Source organism: Macaca nemestrina, chromosome X (assembly GCF_043159975.1).
Source record: "Macaca nemestrina isolate mMacNem1 chromosome X, mMacNem.hap1, whole genome shotgun sequence".
In the NCBI taxonomy this organism is placed as follows: Eukaryota; Metazoa; Chordata; class Mammalia; order Primates; family Cercopithecidae; genus Macaca; species Macaca nemestrina.
In genome coordinates, this window is record NC_092145.1 from 89,514,850 (window position 1) to 89,536,232 (window position 21,383).

Here is a 21,383-nt window from a genome sequence, read left to right on the forward strand (position 1 = left end):
TATAGACTGCCTGCAGCTCTGCCTAAATCAGTTGCTTGCAATGGATATAGTTGATGGCCTGGTAGAGGAAAATGTCCACTTTGCAGGACATGAACATCATTTTCTGCCTATATAAAAGAGACAAAGACAGGCTTGAACTCAGGACTAAGGCTCAGTTATCTTTGGGCCAAGTCAGGCACCCTAGTTGCCATGTCATGGGTCCCTAGCATGGGCCCCAGTGATCCCAGAGAGACATAAGAGAATCCAAAGTCCAGACCCTTGACCAAAACCTTGTCCAGTCTCAACCATTAAATCCACCCTTATAAAGGACTTTCAGACATTTGCAGAACCCACAGGTCTCTATCCCAGGCCATCTGGCAAAAGAACTTCTAGAGCTCTGACAACTGGAGGAAATAGGCACAGTGGAAGAAGATGAGTTTGACAATCTGTGGAGCAAGAAAAGGGAGCTGATGTGAGGGAGTCAGGCAGCTGCTCTGGTCCCAGGCTCTGAGAATCCTCCAACAATTCCTCTCCCCCTAGACATGCACTGGCCTTTTTTTCTGTTTTCTGGGAGGAGGGGGTGAGGTGGGTGATACAGTTTGGCTTTTTGTCCCCTCCAAATCTCATGTTGAAATTTGATCCCCAGTGTTGGAGTTAGGACCCAATGGGAAGTGTCTGAGTCGTGGAGGTGGATCCCTCAGGAATGGCTTGGCGTCATCCTCATGGTAATAATTGAGTTATCTCTCTATTAATTCCCATGGAAGCTAGTTGTTTAAAAGAGCCTGCCACCCTCCTGCCACCTTCTTCCTCCCTCTCTCGTCATGTGACACATTTGCTCCCCCTTTGCCTTTTGCCATGATTGAAAGTTTCCTGAGGTCCTCACCAGAAGCAGATTCCAGCACCATCCTTCTTATACACTCTGCAGAATCTCTTTTCTTTGTAAATTATCCAGTCTCAGGTATAGCAATGCAAAATGGACTAAGATAGTGGGCCTCTAGCCCAGTCCTAACCAGAGGAAATAAGAAGGGGAGAAAGGAAAAGGGATAGGACAGGACAAGAGACCTTTGATTCCTGGAAGAGAGCAGTGACAAGGCAATTGGGTGGGTATCAACCAACTTAGGTTTTCAGTGAGCTGAGCCCCAGGAATAGAGGTGGGCTTTGCCCAGGCATCCCTGCTTACAGCAACAGGCCTGAGACAACCACAGGGAACAGAACATCCAGTGACTATAGAGGCCAACTTGGAGCTTGCTGCTCATAGACACTGGGGGTGCTGCAAGGGGAAGAAGGGGGCAGGGAGAGGGGAACATAGGAGAAATTAGCTGAGGGCTGTGAGTTCACCTTCACCACTTCCTTATTCTTATCTATGAGGTGGAAGAAAGAGCAGGGGAATAAACCTGTGGCAAGTCTGATCAGGGAGGAAGGTCACATTCCTTTTGTTCTCTAGACTACCTACCAAGTTTCCAAACATGATGACAGTTCTTGTGCGTTCACAGCCTTCTTCCTGTGCAGATTAAAACTATGTGTCTAGGGTCTTGTGTGCCTGTGCCCCAGTCCAGCCATGACAGCCTGTTTCTGTAGCACTCAACCTCTGTTCCCCAGGCAAGTGGTACAGAACATAGTATACTCAGATTCCCAGCCCTGAGTAAGTCACCATTACTCCTCTGGCACACACACACATGACTCAGCCAAGTTTACCATTAAATACTCACATGCAACTTGCTCCTTGATCAGAAACACATGTACCTACCTCCCCCTAGACATGTATGTGTGTATGACATACACAATCATAAAATATCCACAAGTACACACAACTGGACATACAGACTCTCACACACTACGTATGTGTACACTCAAAGAAACCTGTACATATACATCTAGCCACACTCAGAACATTCATATTCATCTCCTTTGGACATAAACATGTCCACAATCTGTTCACAATGAAGCCTCCTTTGCGAACGCACACAACCGTTTCTTTACACACTCACATAATGATATACAGACACAGAGACACACAACCACAGTAATTCACACAGACTCTCACCCTCTGTGCTTACCTATACACATCCAGTACTTCCTACATGTACTCAGCAGATTGGTTTGCAAGTACTAATGCTTTATGTTGCTTTGCAAGTTCTCCTAGGTCTGTGTGATATCCTTCCTTCTGGCTCCTTGTCTAGTACTCTTTTACTTTTTAAAAACTTTTCCATATGAAAGTTTTCAAAACTATACAGAAGTAGTAAGAATAGTAAAATGAACATCCGTGAACCCATCACCCAGCTTCAAAAATTATGTATGCATGTTTAAATTAAACAATTCAATAGACATTTCCCATGTTTCAGTTCTCTGCATGTGTATGATGTTGGGACATAGGGGGGTGGTGGAGGGGAGCTGAAGACATAGTAGGTATTTAATAAATATTAGTTGGGTTGAAAATTTCCAATCCCTGGGCGGTCCTCTGAGGTTAAAGAAATGATGACTACGTCACTGTCCCTGCCCTTGGTGTGGCAGAGGAAACAAATGTGAACACAAAATGCCCGTGATTCATAGGGCTCAGTATTACACTAGAACAGGGGTTGGCAAATTATTATTTTTTGGAGACAGAGTCTCACTCTTTCACCCTGGCTCGGGTGCAGTGGCACAATCTTGGCTCACTGCAACTTCCACCTCCTGGGGTCAACCTCAGACTTCCAAGTGGCTGGGACTACAGGCATGAACCACCATGCCTGGCTAATTTTTGTGTTTTTCATAGAGATGGGGTTTTGCCATGTTGAGCAGGCTTGTCTTGAACTCCTAGCCTCAAGTGATCTGCCCGCCTCGGGCTCCCAAATTGCTGGGATTACAGGCGTGAGCCACTGCACCCAGCCTGTTTGGGGAAATAAAGTTTTATTTGGCACATAGCCATGCCCATTCAATTACATGTTGTCTGTGGTTGCAATGGCAGAGTTGAGCCATTGTCATAGAGACCATATAGCCACAAAGATGAAAATATTTACTATCTGGCCTTTTACAGAAGAATTTTGATGACCCCTGCACTAGAGGGCTGGGGAAAAGACTCTGGGAGCTAATTTGATTCTGCCTTGGAGGGAAGGTGGTAGTGGTGAGGGTCAGACAATGCCTCCCAGGGTGGCATGCGGATCTGGGTCTCAGAGGCAGAGTGTGAGTCTTCATCTCTCCACTGTACCCATGCTCTGTACACTTGGTTCACCCACCTACAAACTCCACGGAACACATTTGAAGAGGCCCATGTACCCCCAAATACACATGCAGTAATTCCCTTTTCACATTTTGCATCATCAAAGAAGGACTTTGAGGAAAGAGTGATGTCAAAGCCCAGGTTCCCATGCGTTACTTACCCAATGGGTAGAATATGTCTGACAGGACACTCATGCTGGCCAAAATCACCTACTCATTTGTCTCAAAGAATGCATTCAGAAGGGCTGGCAGCTAGGCCTGATGGAAACTACTCTGGGTTATCAAGCACAGACACATGGAATGGTAGATCAGGAAGGCACCTCAGAGATCCCTGGATCCAAATGCATCCCTCTCCACTGACAGGTGGGAAAACTTACATGAGGCCCAAAGTGATTTGAACAAGGTCACACAACAAATTGCTAGCAAATTGGAACTGAGACTAGAACTTAGGTGTCCTGACTCTTGAAGCAAAGTGCTAGGCATCTATTAATAGAAAAAAATCCTTTTACAGATGGGAAAAATATGTACAGGGATTTTTACAGGGAAATGAAGATATTTTCCCAGTGTTACACTGCATGTTAGGGACAGAATTGTCGTGAGAATCCAGGGTGGCTGAATCCCAGATCAAGGTTCTTTCAAGTGTTAAGCATCTAACTCGAGTGCCCAGAGGAGGCCTAAGATCCCCCAGATCTTAACAGAAAAGCCAGGGGTCTTTTCACTAAGCCACACTGCGTATCATGGAGCACACTAATGCTTTCACAGCAAGGGGAGGAGGGTGATGAGAAAATCCACCCTCCCCAGCTTCCCCATTCCTAGAGGATGGCCTTTGCTAATTGAAGGTCTGAGGTAGTGGTGCTAGAGCATTCCTCCCTTCCTCCTTCTGCTCAGCCTTGCACCCCACATTTGGACCCTGTGCACCCAATATACCCAGGGTGTGGAAGATGTTGTTGAAGCCATGCAGACTCACCAGCCTCACCATCATGCTCTTGTCACAGATGCCTTTACACAGGCAGCTCAGAAACGAGTCTCAAAGCAACAGCTTGGACATCAGAGAGCTTCAAAATACTGGAAGAGTCAGTCCCTGAGGTTTTTGACCCCGAAAAGCTTTCCAGCTCATATTCTGCCAGCTGAGATGAGTCCTCCCCAAAGCAGGAGGCACTTTTGCCATCAGTGCCCCTGTTACCAACCCACAACTACCCTGATCTCAGAGGAGAAATGCCCACTGGAACCACATGCTAGTGAACTGAAGGAACTAGATAAGACTTGCACCTGCTAAGCACAACCTGGGTCATCCCAAGTCTGTCCCTACCAGAGTAGGAACAGAGGCTTGGTGTCTGTTCTTTTCAAGGAGATAAAATGTTTCAGGAGGGCAAGAAAACTTCTATGGGATCTCCCCAGGAACCTTATTGTCCTACATACTGTGGATTTCATATTCTCTAGTCTGAACCCCTCATTTTCCAGATGACCATACCAAGTCCCAGAGTCAATGACTGGTTAGAGTCATACAACAATCCAGACACTGAGCAATGTCCTGCACAAAAGCGAGTTATATTTAGAGGAAGATATACATGTCAGTCCTAGGCCAACTCCTGGCTTCTGTAGAGTGGAGGTAGTTCTTACCTTGGTGAAGAAGACCATGGCTGCAATTCTGTGCCTCTTATCCTCAGTCTGGTATATGATGATGGAATACAAGAGAATTCCTGGAATCTGGAGACAGCAGAACTCCACCATGGCCCTGGAACAGGAAACTTGAGCCATAAGACTGGTATCAAAACCAGCATTTAGGAAGGCAGGTATAGTGTCTCCATAGCTGAATATGGCCTGGGGACAGCGGCAGCCTGAGGAACTCTTGCATGAGCTTTTGGGGAGGGACTTGGGAGCCTGTTTTTTTGTCTGTCTGTCTGTTTGTTTGTTTTTTCTATAAAAAAGCTGAAGGTTCTCAGATTTGACCCCAAACTCCTAGACTGAGACCCCTGCTGGCTCCCTCTCTGAGCCAAGCAGAGCCCAAGAGTGGCTGCTAATGGCCAGGGTCCTGCCTGTGACCCAACGTTTAGATCTGTCTTGCAATTTCAAGGGGTAAACTGTCTAATGCTTTTGTTTCCCTAGGGTAGATCCTGGGGACATCACATCCCTTTGTTTTTTCACATCTAAGATATAGGGTTCTTGGGCCTTCATACTACCTCCATCTTGCCCATGGGCACCAAGAGGAGTGAGAAAACAGCCAGGTTGTCCCTTGTTCAATGAATAGGGGTCAGGGGTGGCTTTCAGGATCCAGAGGAGAAATGAATAGAGAGGTATAACAAAGAACTGACTCTTCAGCCAGACTTCTTGAATCCTTCTCATGGATCCTGGGGTGACGGTCAGGATATAGAGGCTGACTGTCAGGGTTTCCTCTCTCTTTTTCTGCTCCTCTATTTCTCCACTCCATTGAACAGTGCTCAATGACTCCCTGCGTCTGGTTATTGAATGAGCTGCTACTCCCTATCTACTTCCTCAGGGGAAGGAGTGGTATTCCCAGGCCCTCTTGGTACCAGGTTATGTATGAGATAAATGCCATGACTGAAGGTTATAGGGCTGACAAGATTTTCCTAGGCTTCTTGAGCTTCAGAAAAATGAATTCCTCCAAGAGGCCTGTCTTGCAGAGGAGACTGTACCACTTCCACGGAAATGCTACAGCCACGTCCTTGCCTAGGTAGTGTCAGCCAAAGTGCTCCTTCTGCCCCTGCCCTCCTTTAGTGATGCCCATTATCCCCCAAATCTCCAGGGCTCAGATAAGGTGAGTGGGGATTATCTGTGAGAGCAGTTCCACCATGGGCCACTGACAGAGGGCAAATTTGGGGAAAATCATAATAGTTTGGAAGCCAGAGACCTGAGTTTACAAGGCCTGATTTGTAGTCAGTTTTGATACTCACTCACTGTGGCCTTGGAGGGCCTCTTCCTTCTTGAGACTTAATTTCCTCATCTAACAAGTAGAGATGAAAGCACCCACTTCACTGATGGGCATTAAGAATATGAACATGTCTAGACTCAGGCAAGATGGCTGACTAGGAACAGCTCCAGTCTGCAGCTCCCAGCAAGATCAATGCAGAAGGCGGAAGATATCCACATTTCCAGCTGAGGTACCCAGCTTATCTCATTGGGACTGGTTAGACAGTGGGTGCAGCCCATGGAGGGCGGGCCAAAGCAGGGTGAGGCGTCATCTCACCCGGGGAAATGCAAGGGGTTGGGGAACTCTCTCCCCTAGCCAAGGGAAGTTGTGAGCGACTTTGCCGTGAGGAATGGTGCACTCAGGCCTGATACTATGCTTTTCCCATGGTCTTCACAACCCACAGACCAGGAGATTCCCTCAGGTGTGTACGCCACCAGGGCCCTGGGTTTCAAGCACAAAACTGAGCAACCATTTGGACAACACTGAGCTAGCTGCAGGAGTTTTATTTTATTTTATTTTTTCATACCCCAGTGGTGCCTGGAACACCAGTGAGACAGAATCATTCACTCCCCTGGAAAGGGGGCTGAAGTCAGAGAGCCAAGTGGTCTAGTTCAGTGGATCCCACCCCCACGGGGCCCAGCAAGCTAAGATCCACTGGCTTGAAACACTCACTGGCAGCACAGCACTCTGAAGTCGACCTGGGACCGTCAAGCTTGGTGGGGAGAAGGGCATCTGCCATTACTGAGGCTTGAGTAGGTGGTTTTCCCCTCACAGTGTAAACAAAGTCCCTGGGGAAGTTCTAACTGGGTGGAGCCCTCCACAGCTCAGCAAAGCTGTGTAGTCAGACCGCCTCTCTAGATTCCTTCTCTCTGGGCAGGGCATCTCTGAAAAAAAGGCAGCAGCCCCAATCAGGGGCTTATAGATAAAATCCCCATCTCCCTGGGACAGAGAACCTGTCAGCAGAGGCTGCTGTGGGCACAGCTTCAGCAGACTTGAATATCCCTGCCTGCTGGCTCTGAAGAGAGCAGCAGATCTCTAAGCACAGCATTGGAGCTCTGCTAAGGGTCAGAATGCCTTCTCAAGTGGGTCCCTGATGCCTGTGTCTCCTGATTGGGAGACCCCTCCAAGCAGCGGCAGACAGACACCTCATACAGGAGAGCTCCAGCTGGCATCTGGTGGTTGCCCCTCTGGGACAAAGCTTCCAGAGGAAGGAGCAGGCAGCAATCTTGGTTGTTCTGCAGCCTCTGCTGGTGATACCCAGGCAAACAAGGTCTGGGGTGGACCTTCAGGAAGTTCCAGCAGACCTGCAGCAGAGAGACCTGACTGTTAGAAGGAAAACTAACAAAAAGAAATTAATAGCAACAACGTCAACAAAAAAAGACATCCATTCAGAAACTCCATCCAGAGGTCACCAACGTCAAAGACCAAAGGTAGATAAATCCACGAAGATGGGGAGAAACCACAGCAAAAAGGCTGAAAATTTAAAAAACCAGAACACCTCCAAAGGATCACAACTCCTCACCAGCAAAGGAACAAAACTGGATGTAGAATGAGCTTGACAAATTGACAGACGTAGGCTTCAGAAGGTGGGTAATAACAAACTCCTCCATGCTAAAGGAGCATGTTCTAACCCAATGCAAAGAAGCTAAGATCCTTGAAAAAAGACTAGATGAATTGCTAACTAGAATAACTAGTTTAAAGAAGAACATAAATGACCTCATGGAGCTGAAAAACACAGCATGAGAACTTTGTGAAGCATACACAAGTATCAATAGCCAAATCAATAAAGCAGAAGAAAGGATATCAGAATTTGAAGATCAACTTAATGAAATAAAGTGTGAAGACAAGATTACAGAAAAAAGAATGAAAAGGCATAAACAAAGCCTCTAGGAAATATGGGACTGTGTGAAAAGGCCAAACCTACTTTTGATTGGTGTACCTGAAAGTAACCGGGAGAATGGAAACAAGTTGGAAAACACTCTTCAGGATATTATCCAGGAGAACTTCCCCAACCTAGTAAGACAAGCCAACATTCAAATTCAGGAAGTACAGAGAACAACACAAAGATATACCTTGAGAAAAGCAACCACAAGACACATAATAGTCAGATTAACCAACGTTGAAATGAAAGAAAAAAATGTTAAGGGCAGCCAGAGACAAAGGTCGGGTTACTCACAAGAAGCACATCATACTAACAGTAGATCTCTCTGCAGAAACCCTACAAGCCAGAAGAGAGTGGGGGCCAATATTCAACATTCTTAAAAAAAATGTTTGGGGTGGTGCACCCAAGATGACCGAATAGGAACAGCTCCAGCCTCCAGCTCCCAGGGTGAGTGACACAGAAGACGAGCGATTTCTGCATTTTCAACTGAGGTAAGGGGTTCATCTCACTGGGCCTTGTCGGACAATTGATGCTGGTCCTTGGGTGCAGCCCAACCAGAGAGAGCTGAAGCAGGGCGAGGCATCACCTCACCTGGGAAGCGCAAGGGGGAAGGGAATTCCTTTCCCTAGCCAAAGGAAAGTGAGACACACAACACCTGGAAAATCGGGTAACATCCACCCTAATACTGGGCTTTACCAAGGGTCTTAGCAAACAGCACACCAGGAGATTATATAACACACCTGGCCCAGAGGGTCCCATGACCATGGAGCCTCCCTCATTGCCAGTTCAGCAGTCTGAGATCTAACTGCAAGGCAGCAGTGAGGCTGGGGGAGGGCCACCCACCATTGCTGAGGCTTGAGTAGGTAAACAAAGCCACCAGGAAGATCGAATTGGGTGGAGCCCACCACAACTCAAGGAGGCCGGCCTGCCTCTGTAGACTCCTCCTCTGGGGACAGGGTATAGCTAAACAAAAAGAAGTAGAAACCTCAGCAGACGTAAATGCCCCTGTCTGACAGCTTTGAAGAGAGCAGTGGATCTCCCAGCACAGAGGTTGAGATCTGAGAACGAACAGACTGCCTGCTCAAGTGGGTCTCTGACCCTTGAGTAGCCTAACTGGGAGACACCCCCAACAAGGTGCAGACCAACACCTCACACCTCACACAGTGGGGTACACCCCTGAGACAAAGCTTCCAGAGCAGGAATCAGACAGTAACACTCGCTGTTCAGCAATATTCTATCTTCTGCAGCCTCCACTGCTGACACCCAGACAAACAGGGTCTGGAGTGGACCTCAAGCAAACTCCAACAGACCGGAAGCTGAGGGTCCTGACTGTGAGAAGGAAAACTAACAAACAGAAAGGACACCCACAACAAAACCCCATCAGTACGTCACCATCATCAAAGACCAAAGGCAGATAAAACCACAAAGATGGGGAAAAAGCAGGGCAGAAAAGCTGGAAATTCAAAAAATCAGAACGCATCTCCCCCTCCAAAGGAATGCAGCTCATCACCAGCAACAGAACAAAGCTGGATGGAGAATGACTTTGACAAGTTGAGAGAAGAAGGCTTCAGTTGATCAAACTTCTCAGAGCTAAAGGAGGAACTACATAACCAGCGCAAAGAAACTAAAAATCTTGCAAAAGAATGGATGAATGGATAACTAGAATAACCAATGCAGAGAAGTCCATAAATGACCTGATGAAGCTGAAAACAATGGCACGAGAACTACATGATGAATGCACAAGCTTCAGTAACTGACTTGATCAACTGGAAGAAAGAGTATCAACGATTGAAGATCAAATGAATGAAATGAAGAGAGAAGACAAGTGTAGAGAAAAAAGAGTAAAAAGAAATGAACAAAGCCTCCAAGAAATATGGGATTATGTGAAAAGATCAAATGTACGTCTGATTGGTGTGCCTGAAAGTGACAGGGAAAATGGAACCAAGTTGGAAAACACTCTGCAGGATATCATCCAGGAGAACTTCCCCAACCTAGCAAGGCAGGCCAACATTCAAATTCAGGAAATATAGAGAATGACACAAAGATACTCCTCGAGAAGAGCAACTCCAAGACACATAATCATCAGATTCACCAAAGTTGAAATGAAGGAAAAATTGTTAAGGGTAGCCAGAGAGAAAGGTCGGGTTACCCACAAAGGGAAGCCCATCAGACTAACAGCAGATCTCTTGAAAGAAATTCTACAAGCCAGAAGAGAGTGGGGGGCCAATATTCAACATTCTTAAAGAAAAGAATTTTCAACCCAGAATTTCATATCCAGCCAAACTAAGTTTCATAAGTGAAAGAGAAATAAAATCCTTTACAGACAAGCAAATGCTGGGAGATTTTGTCACCAACAGGCCTGCCCTACAAGAGATCCTGAAGGAAGCACTAAACATGGAAAGGAACAACAGGTACCAGCCCCTGCAAAAACATGCCAAATTGTAAAGACCACCAAAGCTAGGAAGAGACTGCATCAACTAATGAGCAAAATAACCAGCTAACATCATAATGACGCATCAAATTCACACATAACAATATTACCTTAAATGTAAATGGGCTAAATCCTCCAATTAAATGACACAGACTGGCAAATTGGATAAAGAGTCAAGACCAATCCGTGTGCTATATTCAGGAGACCCATCTCACATGCAGAGACACACATAGGCTCAAAATAAAGGGATGGAGGAAGATCTACCAAGCAAATAGAAAACAAAAAATAGCAGGGGTTGCAGTCCTAGTTTCTGATGAAACAGACTTTAAACCAACAAAGATAAAAACAGACAAAGCCATTACATAATGGTAAAGGGATCAATTTAACAAGAAGAGCTAACTATCCTAAATATATATGCACCCAATACAGGAGCACCCAGATTCATAAAGCAAGTCCTTAGAGACTTACAAAGAGACTTACACTTCCACACAATAATAATGGGATACTTTAACACCCCACTATCAACATTAGACAGATCAACAAGACAGAAAGTTAAAAATGATATCCAGGAATTGAACTCACCTCTGCACCAAGCAGACCTAATAGACATCTGTAAAACTCTCCACCCCAAATCAACAGAATATACATTCTTCTCAGCACCACATCACACTTATTCCAAAATTGACCTCATAGTGGGAAGGAAAGCACTCCTCAGCAAATGTACAAGAACAGAAATTATAACAAACTGTCTCTCAGACCACAGTGCAATCAAACTAGAACTCAGGATTAAGAAACTCACTCAAAACCGCTCAACTACATGGAAACTGAAAAACCTGCTCCTGAATGACTACTGAGTACATAAGGAAATGAAGGCAGAAATAAAGAAGTTCTTTGAAAACAATGAGAACAAAGATACAACATACCAGAATCTCTGGGACACATTTAAAGCAGTGTGTAGAGGGAAATTTATAGCACTAAATGCCCACAAGAGAAAGTAGGAAAGATCTAAAATTGACACTCTAACATCACAATTAAAAGAACTAGAGAAGCAAAAGCAAACACATTCAAAAGCTAGCAGAAGGCAAGAAATAACTAAGATCAGAGCAGAACTGAAGGAGATAGATACACAAACAACCCTCCAAAAAAATCAATGAATCCAGGAGTTGGTTTTTTGAAAAGATCAACAAAATTGATAGACCATTAGCAAAACTAATAAAGAACAAAAGAGAGAAGAATCAAACAGACCCAATAAAAAATGCTAAAGGGGACATCACCACTGATTCCACAGAAATGCAAATTACCATCAGAGAATACTATAAATACCTCTATGCAAGTAAACTAGAAAATCTAGAAGAATTGGATAAATTCCTGGACACATACACCCTCCCAAGACTTAAAACAGGAAGAAGTTGAATCCCTGAATAGACCAATAACAGGCTCTGAAATTGAAGCAATAATTAATAGCCTACCAACCAAAAAAAGTCCAGGACCAGACGGATTCACAGCCAAATTCTACCAGAGTGACAAAGAGGAACTGGTCCCATTCCTTCTGAAGCTATTCCAATCAATAGAAAAAGAGGGAATCCTCCCTAACTCATTTTATGAGACCAACATCATCCTCACACCAAAGCCTGGCAGAGACACAACAAAAAAAGAGAATTTTAGACGAATATCCCTGATGAACATCCATGCAAAAATCCTCAATAAAATATTGACAAACCGAATCCAGCAGCACATCAAAAAGCTGACCCACCGTGACCAAGAGAGCTTCATCCCTGGGATGCAAGGCTGGTTCAACATATGCAAATCAATAAACGTAATCCAGGATGTAAACAGAACCAAAGACAAAAACCACATGGTTATCTCAACAGATGCAGAAAAGGCCTTTGACAAAATTCAACAGCCTTTCATGCTAAAAACTCTCAATAAATTAAGTATTCATTGGACGTATCTCAAAATAATAAGAGCTATTTATGACAAACCCACAGCCAGTATCATACTGAATGGGAAAAAACTGGAAGCATTCCCTTTGAAAAATGGCACAAGACAGGGATGCCCTCTCTCACCACTCCTATTCAACATAGTGTTGGAAGTTCTGGCCAGGGCAACCAGGCAGAAGAAAGAAATAAAGGGTATTCAATTAGGAAAAGAGGAAGTCAAAGTGTCCCTCTTTGCAGATGACATGATTGTATATTTAGAAAACCCCATCGTCTCAGCCCAAAATCCCCTTAAGCTGATAAGCAACTTCAGCAAAGTCTCAGGATATGAAACCAGTGTGCAAAAATCACAAGCATTCTTATGCACCAATAACAGACAAACAGAGAACCAAATCATGAATGAACTCCCATTCACAATAACTTCAAAGAGAATAAAATACTTTGGAATACAACTTACAAGAGATGTAAAGGACCTCTTCGAGGAGAACTACAAACCACTGCTCAGTGAAATAAAAGAGGACACAAACAAATGGAAGAACATACTGTGCTCATAGATAGGAAGAATCAATATGTGAAAATGGCCATACTGCCCAAGGTAATTTATAGATTCAATGCCATCCCCATTAAGCTACCAGTGACTTTCTTCACAGGCCTGGAAAAAACTGCTTTAAAGTTCATATGGAACCAAAAAAGAGCACGCATTGCCAAGACAATCCTAAGCAAAAAGAACAAAGCTGGAGGCATCACGCTACCTGACTTCAAACTATACTACAAGGTTACAGTAACCAAAACAGCATGGTACTGGTACCAAAGCAGAGATAGAGACCAATGGAACAGAACAGAGCCCTCAGAAATAATACCACACATCTACAGCCATCTGATCTTTGACAAACCTGACAAAAACAAGAAATGGGGAAAGGATTCCATATTTAATAAATGGTGTTGGGAAAATTGGCTAGCCATATGTAGAAAGCTGAAACTGGATCCCTTCCTTACGCCTTATACAAAAATTAATTCAAGATGGATTAAAGACTTAAATGTTAGACCTAAAACCATAAAAACCCTAGAAGAAAACCTAGGTAATACCATTCAGGACATAGGCATGGGCAAGGACTTGATGTCTAAAACATCAAAAGCAATGGCAACAAAAGCCAAAATTGACAAATGGGTTCTAATTAAACTAAAGAGCTTCCACACAGCAAAAGAAACTACCATCAGAGTAAACAGGCAACCTACAGAATGGGAGAAAATTTTTGCAATCTTCTCATCTGACAAAGGGCTAATATCCAGGATCTACAAAGAACTCAAATTTACAGGAAACATTCCCATCAAAAAGTGGGCAAAGGATATGAACAGACACTTCTCAAAAGAAGACATTTATGCAGCCAACAGACACATGAAAAAATGCTCATCATTACTGGCCATCAGAGAAATACAAATCAAAACCACAATGAGATTCCATCTCACACGAGTTAGAAGAGTGATCATTAAAAAGTCAGGAAACAACAGGTGCTGGAGAGGATGTGGAGAAATAGGAACACTTTTACACTGTTGGTGGGACTGTAAACTAGTTGCACCATTGTGGAAGACAGTGTGGTGATTCCTCAAGGATCTAGAACTAGAAATACCATTTGACCCAGCCATCCCATTACAGGGCATATACCCAAGGGATTATAAATCATGCTGTTATAAAGACACATGCACACATATGTTTATTGCAACACTATTCACAATAGCAAAGACGTGGAACCAACCCAAATGTCCATCAATGATAGACTGGATTAAGAAAATGTGGCACATATACACCATGAAATACTATGCAGCCATAAAAAAGGATGAGTTCATGTTCTTTGTAGGGACATGAATGCAGCTGGAAACCATCATTCTCAGCAAACTATCGCCAAGGACAAAAAACCAAACACCGCATGTTCTCAGTCGTAGGTGGGAATTGAACAATGAGAACATTTAGACCTAGGAAGGGGAACATCACACATTGTGGCCTGTCATAGGGTGGGAGGAGATGGGAGGGATAGCATTAGGACATATATCTAATGTAAATGATGAGTTAATGGGTGCAGTACACGAACATGGCACGTGTATACATATGTAACAAACCTGCACGTTGTGCACATGTACCCTAGAACTTAAAGTATCATAATAAAAAAACAAAAAACAAACAAACAAACAAAAACAGGGGTTGCAATCCTAGTCTCCTAGACTTAAAGCAACAAAGATCAAAAAAGACAATGAAGGGCATTACATAATGGCAAAGGAATCAATGCAACAAGAAGATCTAATTATCCTAAATATATATGCACCCAATACAGGAGAACCCAGATTCATAAAGCAAGTCCTTAGAGACCTACAAAGAGACTTAGACTCCCACACAATAATAGAGAGAGTTTAACACCCCACTGTCAATATTAGACAGATCAACGAGACAGAAAATTAACAAGGATATTCAGGACTTGAACTAAGCTCTGGACAAAGTGGACCTAATAGACATCTACAGAGCTCTTCACTCCAAATCAACAGAATATACATCCTTCTCAGCACCACATCATGCTTATTCTAAAATTCACCATAATTGGAAGTAAAACACTCCTGAGCAAATGCAAAAGAATAGAAATCATAACAAACAGTCTCTCAGACTATGGTGCAATCAAATTAGAACTCAGGATTAAGAAGGTAACTCAAAAATGCACAACTACTGGAAAGTGAACAACCTGCTGCTGAATTACTACTGGGTAAATAATGAAATTAAGGCAGAAATAAATAAATTCTTTGAAACCAATGAGACCAAAGACACAACGTATCAGAATCTCTGGAACACAGCTAAAGCAGTGTTTAGAGGGAAATTTACAGCACTAAATGCCCACAAGAGAAAGCAGGAAAGATCTAAAATTGACACCCTAACATCACAATTAAAAGTACTGGAGAATCAAGAGCAAACAAATTCAAAAGTTAGCAGAAGACAAGAAATAACTAAGATCAGAGCCAAACTGAAGGATATAGATACACAAAAAAACCTTCAAAACATCAATGAATCCAGGAGCTGGTTTTGTGAAAAGATCAACAAAATAGATAGACTGCTAGCCAGAATAACGAAGGAGAAGATAGAGAAGGAGCTGGTATCATTCCTTCTGAAACTATTCCAAACAATAGAAAAAGAGGGACTTCTCCCTAACTCATTTGATGAGGCCAGCATCATGCTGATACCAAAAACTGGCAGAGACACAACAAAAAAAGAAAATTTCAGGCCAATATCCCTGATGAATATCAATGCAAAATCCTCAATAAAATACTGGCAAACCGAATTCAGCAGCACATCAAAAAGCTTATCCACCACGACCAAGTCAGCTTCATAGCTGGGATGGAAGGCTGCTTCAACATCCACAAATCAATAACCATAATCCACCACATAAACAGTACCGATGACAAAAACCACATGATTATCTCAATAGATGCAGTAAAGGCCTTTGACAAAATTCAACTCCCCTTCATGCTAAAAACTGTCAATAAACTAGGTGTTGACGGAACGTATCTCAAAATAATAAAAGCTATTTATGACAAACCCACAGACAATATCATTCTGAATGGGAAAAAACTGAAAGCATTCCCTTTGAAAACTGCCACAAGACAGGGATGTTCTTTCTCACCACTCCTCTTCAACCTAGTATCGGAAGTTCTGGCTGGGACAATCAGGCAAGAGAAAGAAATAAAGGGTACTCAAATAGGAAGAGAGAAAGTCAATTGTCTCTGTTTGTAGATGACATGATTGTATATTTAGAAAATCCCATCATCTCAGCTCAAAATCTTTTTAAGCTGATAAGTAAATTCAGCAAAGTCTCAGGATACGAAATTAATGTGCAAAAATCACAAGCATTTCTATACACCAATAATAGACAGAGAGCCAAACCATGAGTGAACTCCCATTCACAATTGCTACTAAGAGAATAAAATACTTAGGAATACAATTTACAAGGGATGTGAAGGATCACTTCAAGGAGAACTACAAATGACTGCTCAAGGAAATAAGAGGGGACACAAACAAATGGAAAAACATTCCATGCTCATGGACAGGAAGAATCAATATGGTGAAAATGGCCATACTGATCAAAGTAATTATAGATTCAATGCTATCCCCATCAAGCTACAATTGACTTTCTTCACAGTTAGAAAAAAACTACTTTAACTGTCATATGGAACCAGAAAATAGTCCTCATAGAAGACAATCCTAAGCAAAAAGAACAAAGCAGGGGGCATCACGCTACCTGACTTCAAACTGTACTATGAGTCTACAGTAACCAAAACCACATGGTACTGGTACCAAAACAGATATATAGACCAATGGAACGGAACAGAGACCTCAGAAATAACACCACACATCTACAACCATCTGACCTTTGGCAAACCTGACAAAAACAAGCAATGGGAAAAGGATTCCCTATTTGATAAATGGTGTTGGGAAAAGTGGTTAGCCATATACAGAAAAATGAAACTGGACCCCTTCCTCACACCTTATACAAAAATTAACTCAAGACTTAAACGTAAGAGCTAAAAGCATAAAAAACCCTAGAAGAAATCCAAGGCAATACCATTCAGGACACAGGCATGGTCAAAAACTTCATGACTAAAACATCAAAAGCAATGGCAACGAAAGCCAAAATTGACAAACGGGATATAATTAAACTAAAGAGCTTCTGCACAGCAAAATAAACTATCATCAAAGTGAACAGGCAACCTACAGAATGGGAGAAAATTTTTGCAGTCTATCCATCTGGCAAAGGCTGATTTCCAGAATCTACAAAGAACTTAAACAAATTTACAAGAAAAAAACACCCCCATCAAAAAGTGGGTGAAGGATATGAACAGACACTTCTCAAAATAAGACATCTATTTTTTATTTTTATTTTATTTTATGTATTTATTTATTTTTTGAGATGGAGTCTCACTCTGTCACCCAGGCTGGAATGCAGTGGTGCAATCTCGACTCACTGCAACCTCCAGCCCCCAGGATTCAAGTGATTCTCCTACCTCAGCCTCCCAAGTAGTGGGGATTAGAGGTGCCTGCCACAGTGCCTGGCTAATTTTTGTATTTTTAGTAGAGACGGGGTTTCAGCATCTTGGCCAGGCTAGTCTTGAACTCCTGACCTCGTGATCTACTAGCCTCGGGCTCCCAAAGTGCTGGGATTACAGGCGTGAGCCATCGCGGCCGGCAAAAGAAGACATTTATGCAGCCAACAAACATATGGGAAAAAAAGGTCATCATCACCGTTCATTAGAGAAATGTAAATCAAAATCACAATGAGATATCATCTCATGCCAGTTAGAATGGCGATCATTAAAATGTCAGGAAACAACAGATGCTGGAGAGGATGTGGAAAAATAGGAATGCTTTTACACTGTTGGTGGGAGTGCAAGTTAGTTCAAACATTGTGAAAGACAGTGTGGTGATTCCTCAAGGATCTAGAAACAGAAATACTATTTGCCCCAGCAATCCCATTACTGAGTATATACCCAGAGGATTATAAATCATTCTACTATAAAGACACATGCACACGTATATTTATTGTGGCACTGTTCACAACAGCGAAGACTTGGAACCAACCCAAATGTCCATCAATGATAGACTAGATAAAGAAAATGTGGCACACATACACCATGGAATACTATGCAGACATAACAAAGGATGAGTTAATGTCCTTTGCAGGGACATGGATGAAGTTGGAAAACATCATTCTTATCAAACTAATACAAGAACATAAAACCAAACACCTCATGTTCTCACTCATAAGTGGGAGTTGAACAATGAGAACACATGGACACAGGGAGGGAAACATCACACACTGGGGCCTATTTGGGGGTAGGGGGCTAGAGAAGGGACAGCATTAGGAGAGATACCTAATGTAGATGACAGGTTGATGGGTGCAGCAAACCACCATGGCACATGTATACCTATGTAACAAACCTGCACATTCTACACATATACCCCAGAACTTAAAGTATAATAATAATAGTAATAATAATAAGAAGAAAATTGAAAAAGAAGAAAGAATATGAACATGGTCGGGCATGGTGACTCACTCCTGTAATTCCAGCACTTTGGGAGGCCGAGGCGAGCAGATCACCTGAGGTCAGGAGTTCAAGACCAGCCTGGCCAACATGATGAAACCCCGTCTCTACTAAAAATACAAAAAAAATAGCCAGACATGGTGGTGCACACCTGTAATCCTAGCTACTGGAAGACTGAGGCAGGAGAATCACTTGAAGCTGGGAGGCAGAGGTCACAGTGAGCTGAGATCATGCCACTGCACTCCAGCCTGGGTGACAAAGCAAAACTCCATCTCAAAAAAAAAAAAAAAAAAGAACATGAACATGAATAGGTTTTGTTATATAAAATGCCCACTACTCATAGGAAGGGTTGTTGTGAACAGTATCCTCTTGATCATTTCCTGGCCAGGCCCTAGTCCTTGTTTTCGCCTAGGTCAAGACTCAAATCCCAGCCTTCAAGCCTACAACCTGAACCAGCCTCTGACAGATGAATAAGATGCTTCTACTCAGAGTGTGTGTGTTGGAGAAGGGAGTGTACAGGCAAGGGAGTAATATCCTCCTGAAGACTAGGAAGGTAGACATGAATCTTACTATTTTCTCGATTTATTTATTTATTTATTTAGAGACGGACTTTCACTCTTGTTGCCCAGGCTGGAGTGCAATGGTGTGATCTCAGCTCACCGAAACCTCCGCCTCCCAGATTCAAGCGATTATCCTGCCTCAGCCTCCCAAGTAGCTGGGATTACAGGCACGTGCCACCACGCCTGGATAATTTTGTATTTTTAGTAGAGACAAAGTTCCTCCATGTTGGTCAGGCTGGTCTCGAACTCCCGACCTCAGGTGATCCGCCTGCCTCAGCCTCCCAAAGTGCTGGGTTTACAGGCGTGAGGCATTACACCCAGCATATTAATATTACTTTTTAAAAATAGAGATAAGGTCTCATTGTGTTGCCCAGGCTGATCTCAAACTACTGAACTCAAGCAATCCTCCTGCCTTGTCTAAAGTGCTGGGATTACAGGCATGTGCCACTGTGCCCATTTCTATTTTGTCAAATATTTACCAGAGAAACTCTTCTCTATGCCTGGTTGAAATTGGAACTAGACTGTGATTAATCCCAGTCCATGCCCCCTGAATATCTGTGTTCCAAGGAGATGGAACATAGATGTGCCCTATCAACCACGTAGCCTTTCTCTGGGTGATTAAAGTTGGATCCCAAAGAGACCAGCTTCACTGCCACCTCTGCCAGGATCCTTCACTCAGCCTTCTGTTCCTTGTTTTGTTTAATTTTCCCCCAGGAGACATGAACTTCAGCTTAGATTAGGAAAAGCTATGAAAAAGCTAGGTGTTTGTTTCCCACAAGAGAAATTCATTTTATTTTATTTATTTTATTTTATTTTATTTTTTGAGATGGAGTTTTGCTCTTGTCACCCAGGTTGGAGTGCAGTGGCGTGACGTAAGCTCACTGCAACCTCCACCTCCTGGGTTCAAGCGATTCTCTAGCCTCAGCCTCCTGAGTAGTTGGGATTTCAGGTGCCCACCACCACACCTGGCTAATTTTTGTGTTTTTAGTAGAGACGGGGTTTCACCATCTTGGCCAGGCTGGTCTTGAACTCCTAACCTCAGGTGATCCGGCCCCCTCGGCATCCCAAAGTGCTGGGATTACGGGTGTGAGCCACTACACCCAGCCAAAATGACTTAAAGACTTTTTTTCTGTTTTTCTTTTCTTTTTTCTTTCTTTCTTTTCTTTTCTTTTTTTTTTTTTTTTTTTTTGTGGGGCGGGGGCGGGGGGAACGAAGTTTCACTCTTGTTGCCTGAAGGCTGGAGTGCAATAGCACGATTTCAGTTCACTGCAACCTCTCCCTCCCAGGTTCAAGCAATATTGCTGCCTCAGCCTCCTGAGTAGCTGGGATTACAGGCATGCTCCACCACGCCTGGCTAATTTTGTATTTTTACTAGAGATGGGGTTTCACCATGTTGGTCAGGCTGGTCTCCAACTCCTGACCTTAGGTGACCCACCCACCTCGGCCTCCCAAAGTGCTAGGATTACAGGCATGAGCCACCGTGCCTGGGAATAAATTATTTTAGAAAAGCTTCTAGTGTATCCTGAGATTGATGGAATTCTATGCTTATTGTCAGAAGCAACTTTTTTAAAATTGATAGTTAACAACAAGGTATTGTATATTTCAAAAGCAACCCTTTGAAAGTGGCTAGTTCTAAAGAGAAATAAGGAGGAACAATTCATTTTCTACAAGGTCTAGCTAAGGAAGTTAAAAAGTTAATTAAGGCAGCAGTCTGACTCAAAGATAGGTTTCAGAGAGAAGCTGAAAGAATTCAGTCTTAGGGGCTGATAGTTAAGGATTTGCAAGGAAGTTACTGGGGCTTGGCACCTTCAATGAAAATTTCTCATGCAGTCCCCACAAATTACTGATGTTAATGAAAGCATCAATTTATTTTCTTTTCTTCCTTTTTATTATTATTATTATTATTATTATTATTATTATTATTATTATTTTGACAGGATCTTGCTCTGTTGCTCAGGCTGGATGGAGTGCAGTGGAGCAATCATAGCATCATAGCTCACTGCAGTCTCAAAATCCTGGGCTTAAGCAGTCCTCCCACCTCAGCCTACTGAATAGCTAGAACTGCAGGTGTGCACCACCACATCTGGCTATTTTTTATTTCTCCGTATGTTGCCCAGGCTGGTCTAGAACTCCTGGGCTCAAGCAATCCTCCTGCCTCAGCCTCCTAAGTTGCTGGGATGATAGGCCTGAGCCACTGCATCTGGCTAAAACATCAATTTATTAAACGGTCTTCATAAATTGTTTTATATCAAGGAAATTTAAAAACTGATTTCTTATGATATTAAGGAATTCTTTAATGTGTAACAAGAGCAAATAGACATATATATATATTTTTAAGAGTCCTTATCTTGGCCAGTTGGGGTGGCTCAAGCCTGTAATCCCAGCACTTTGGGAA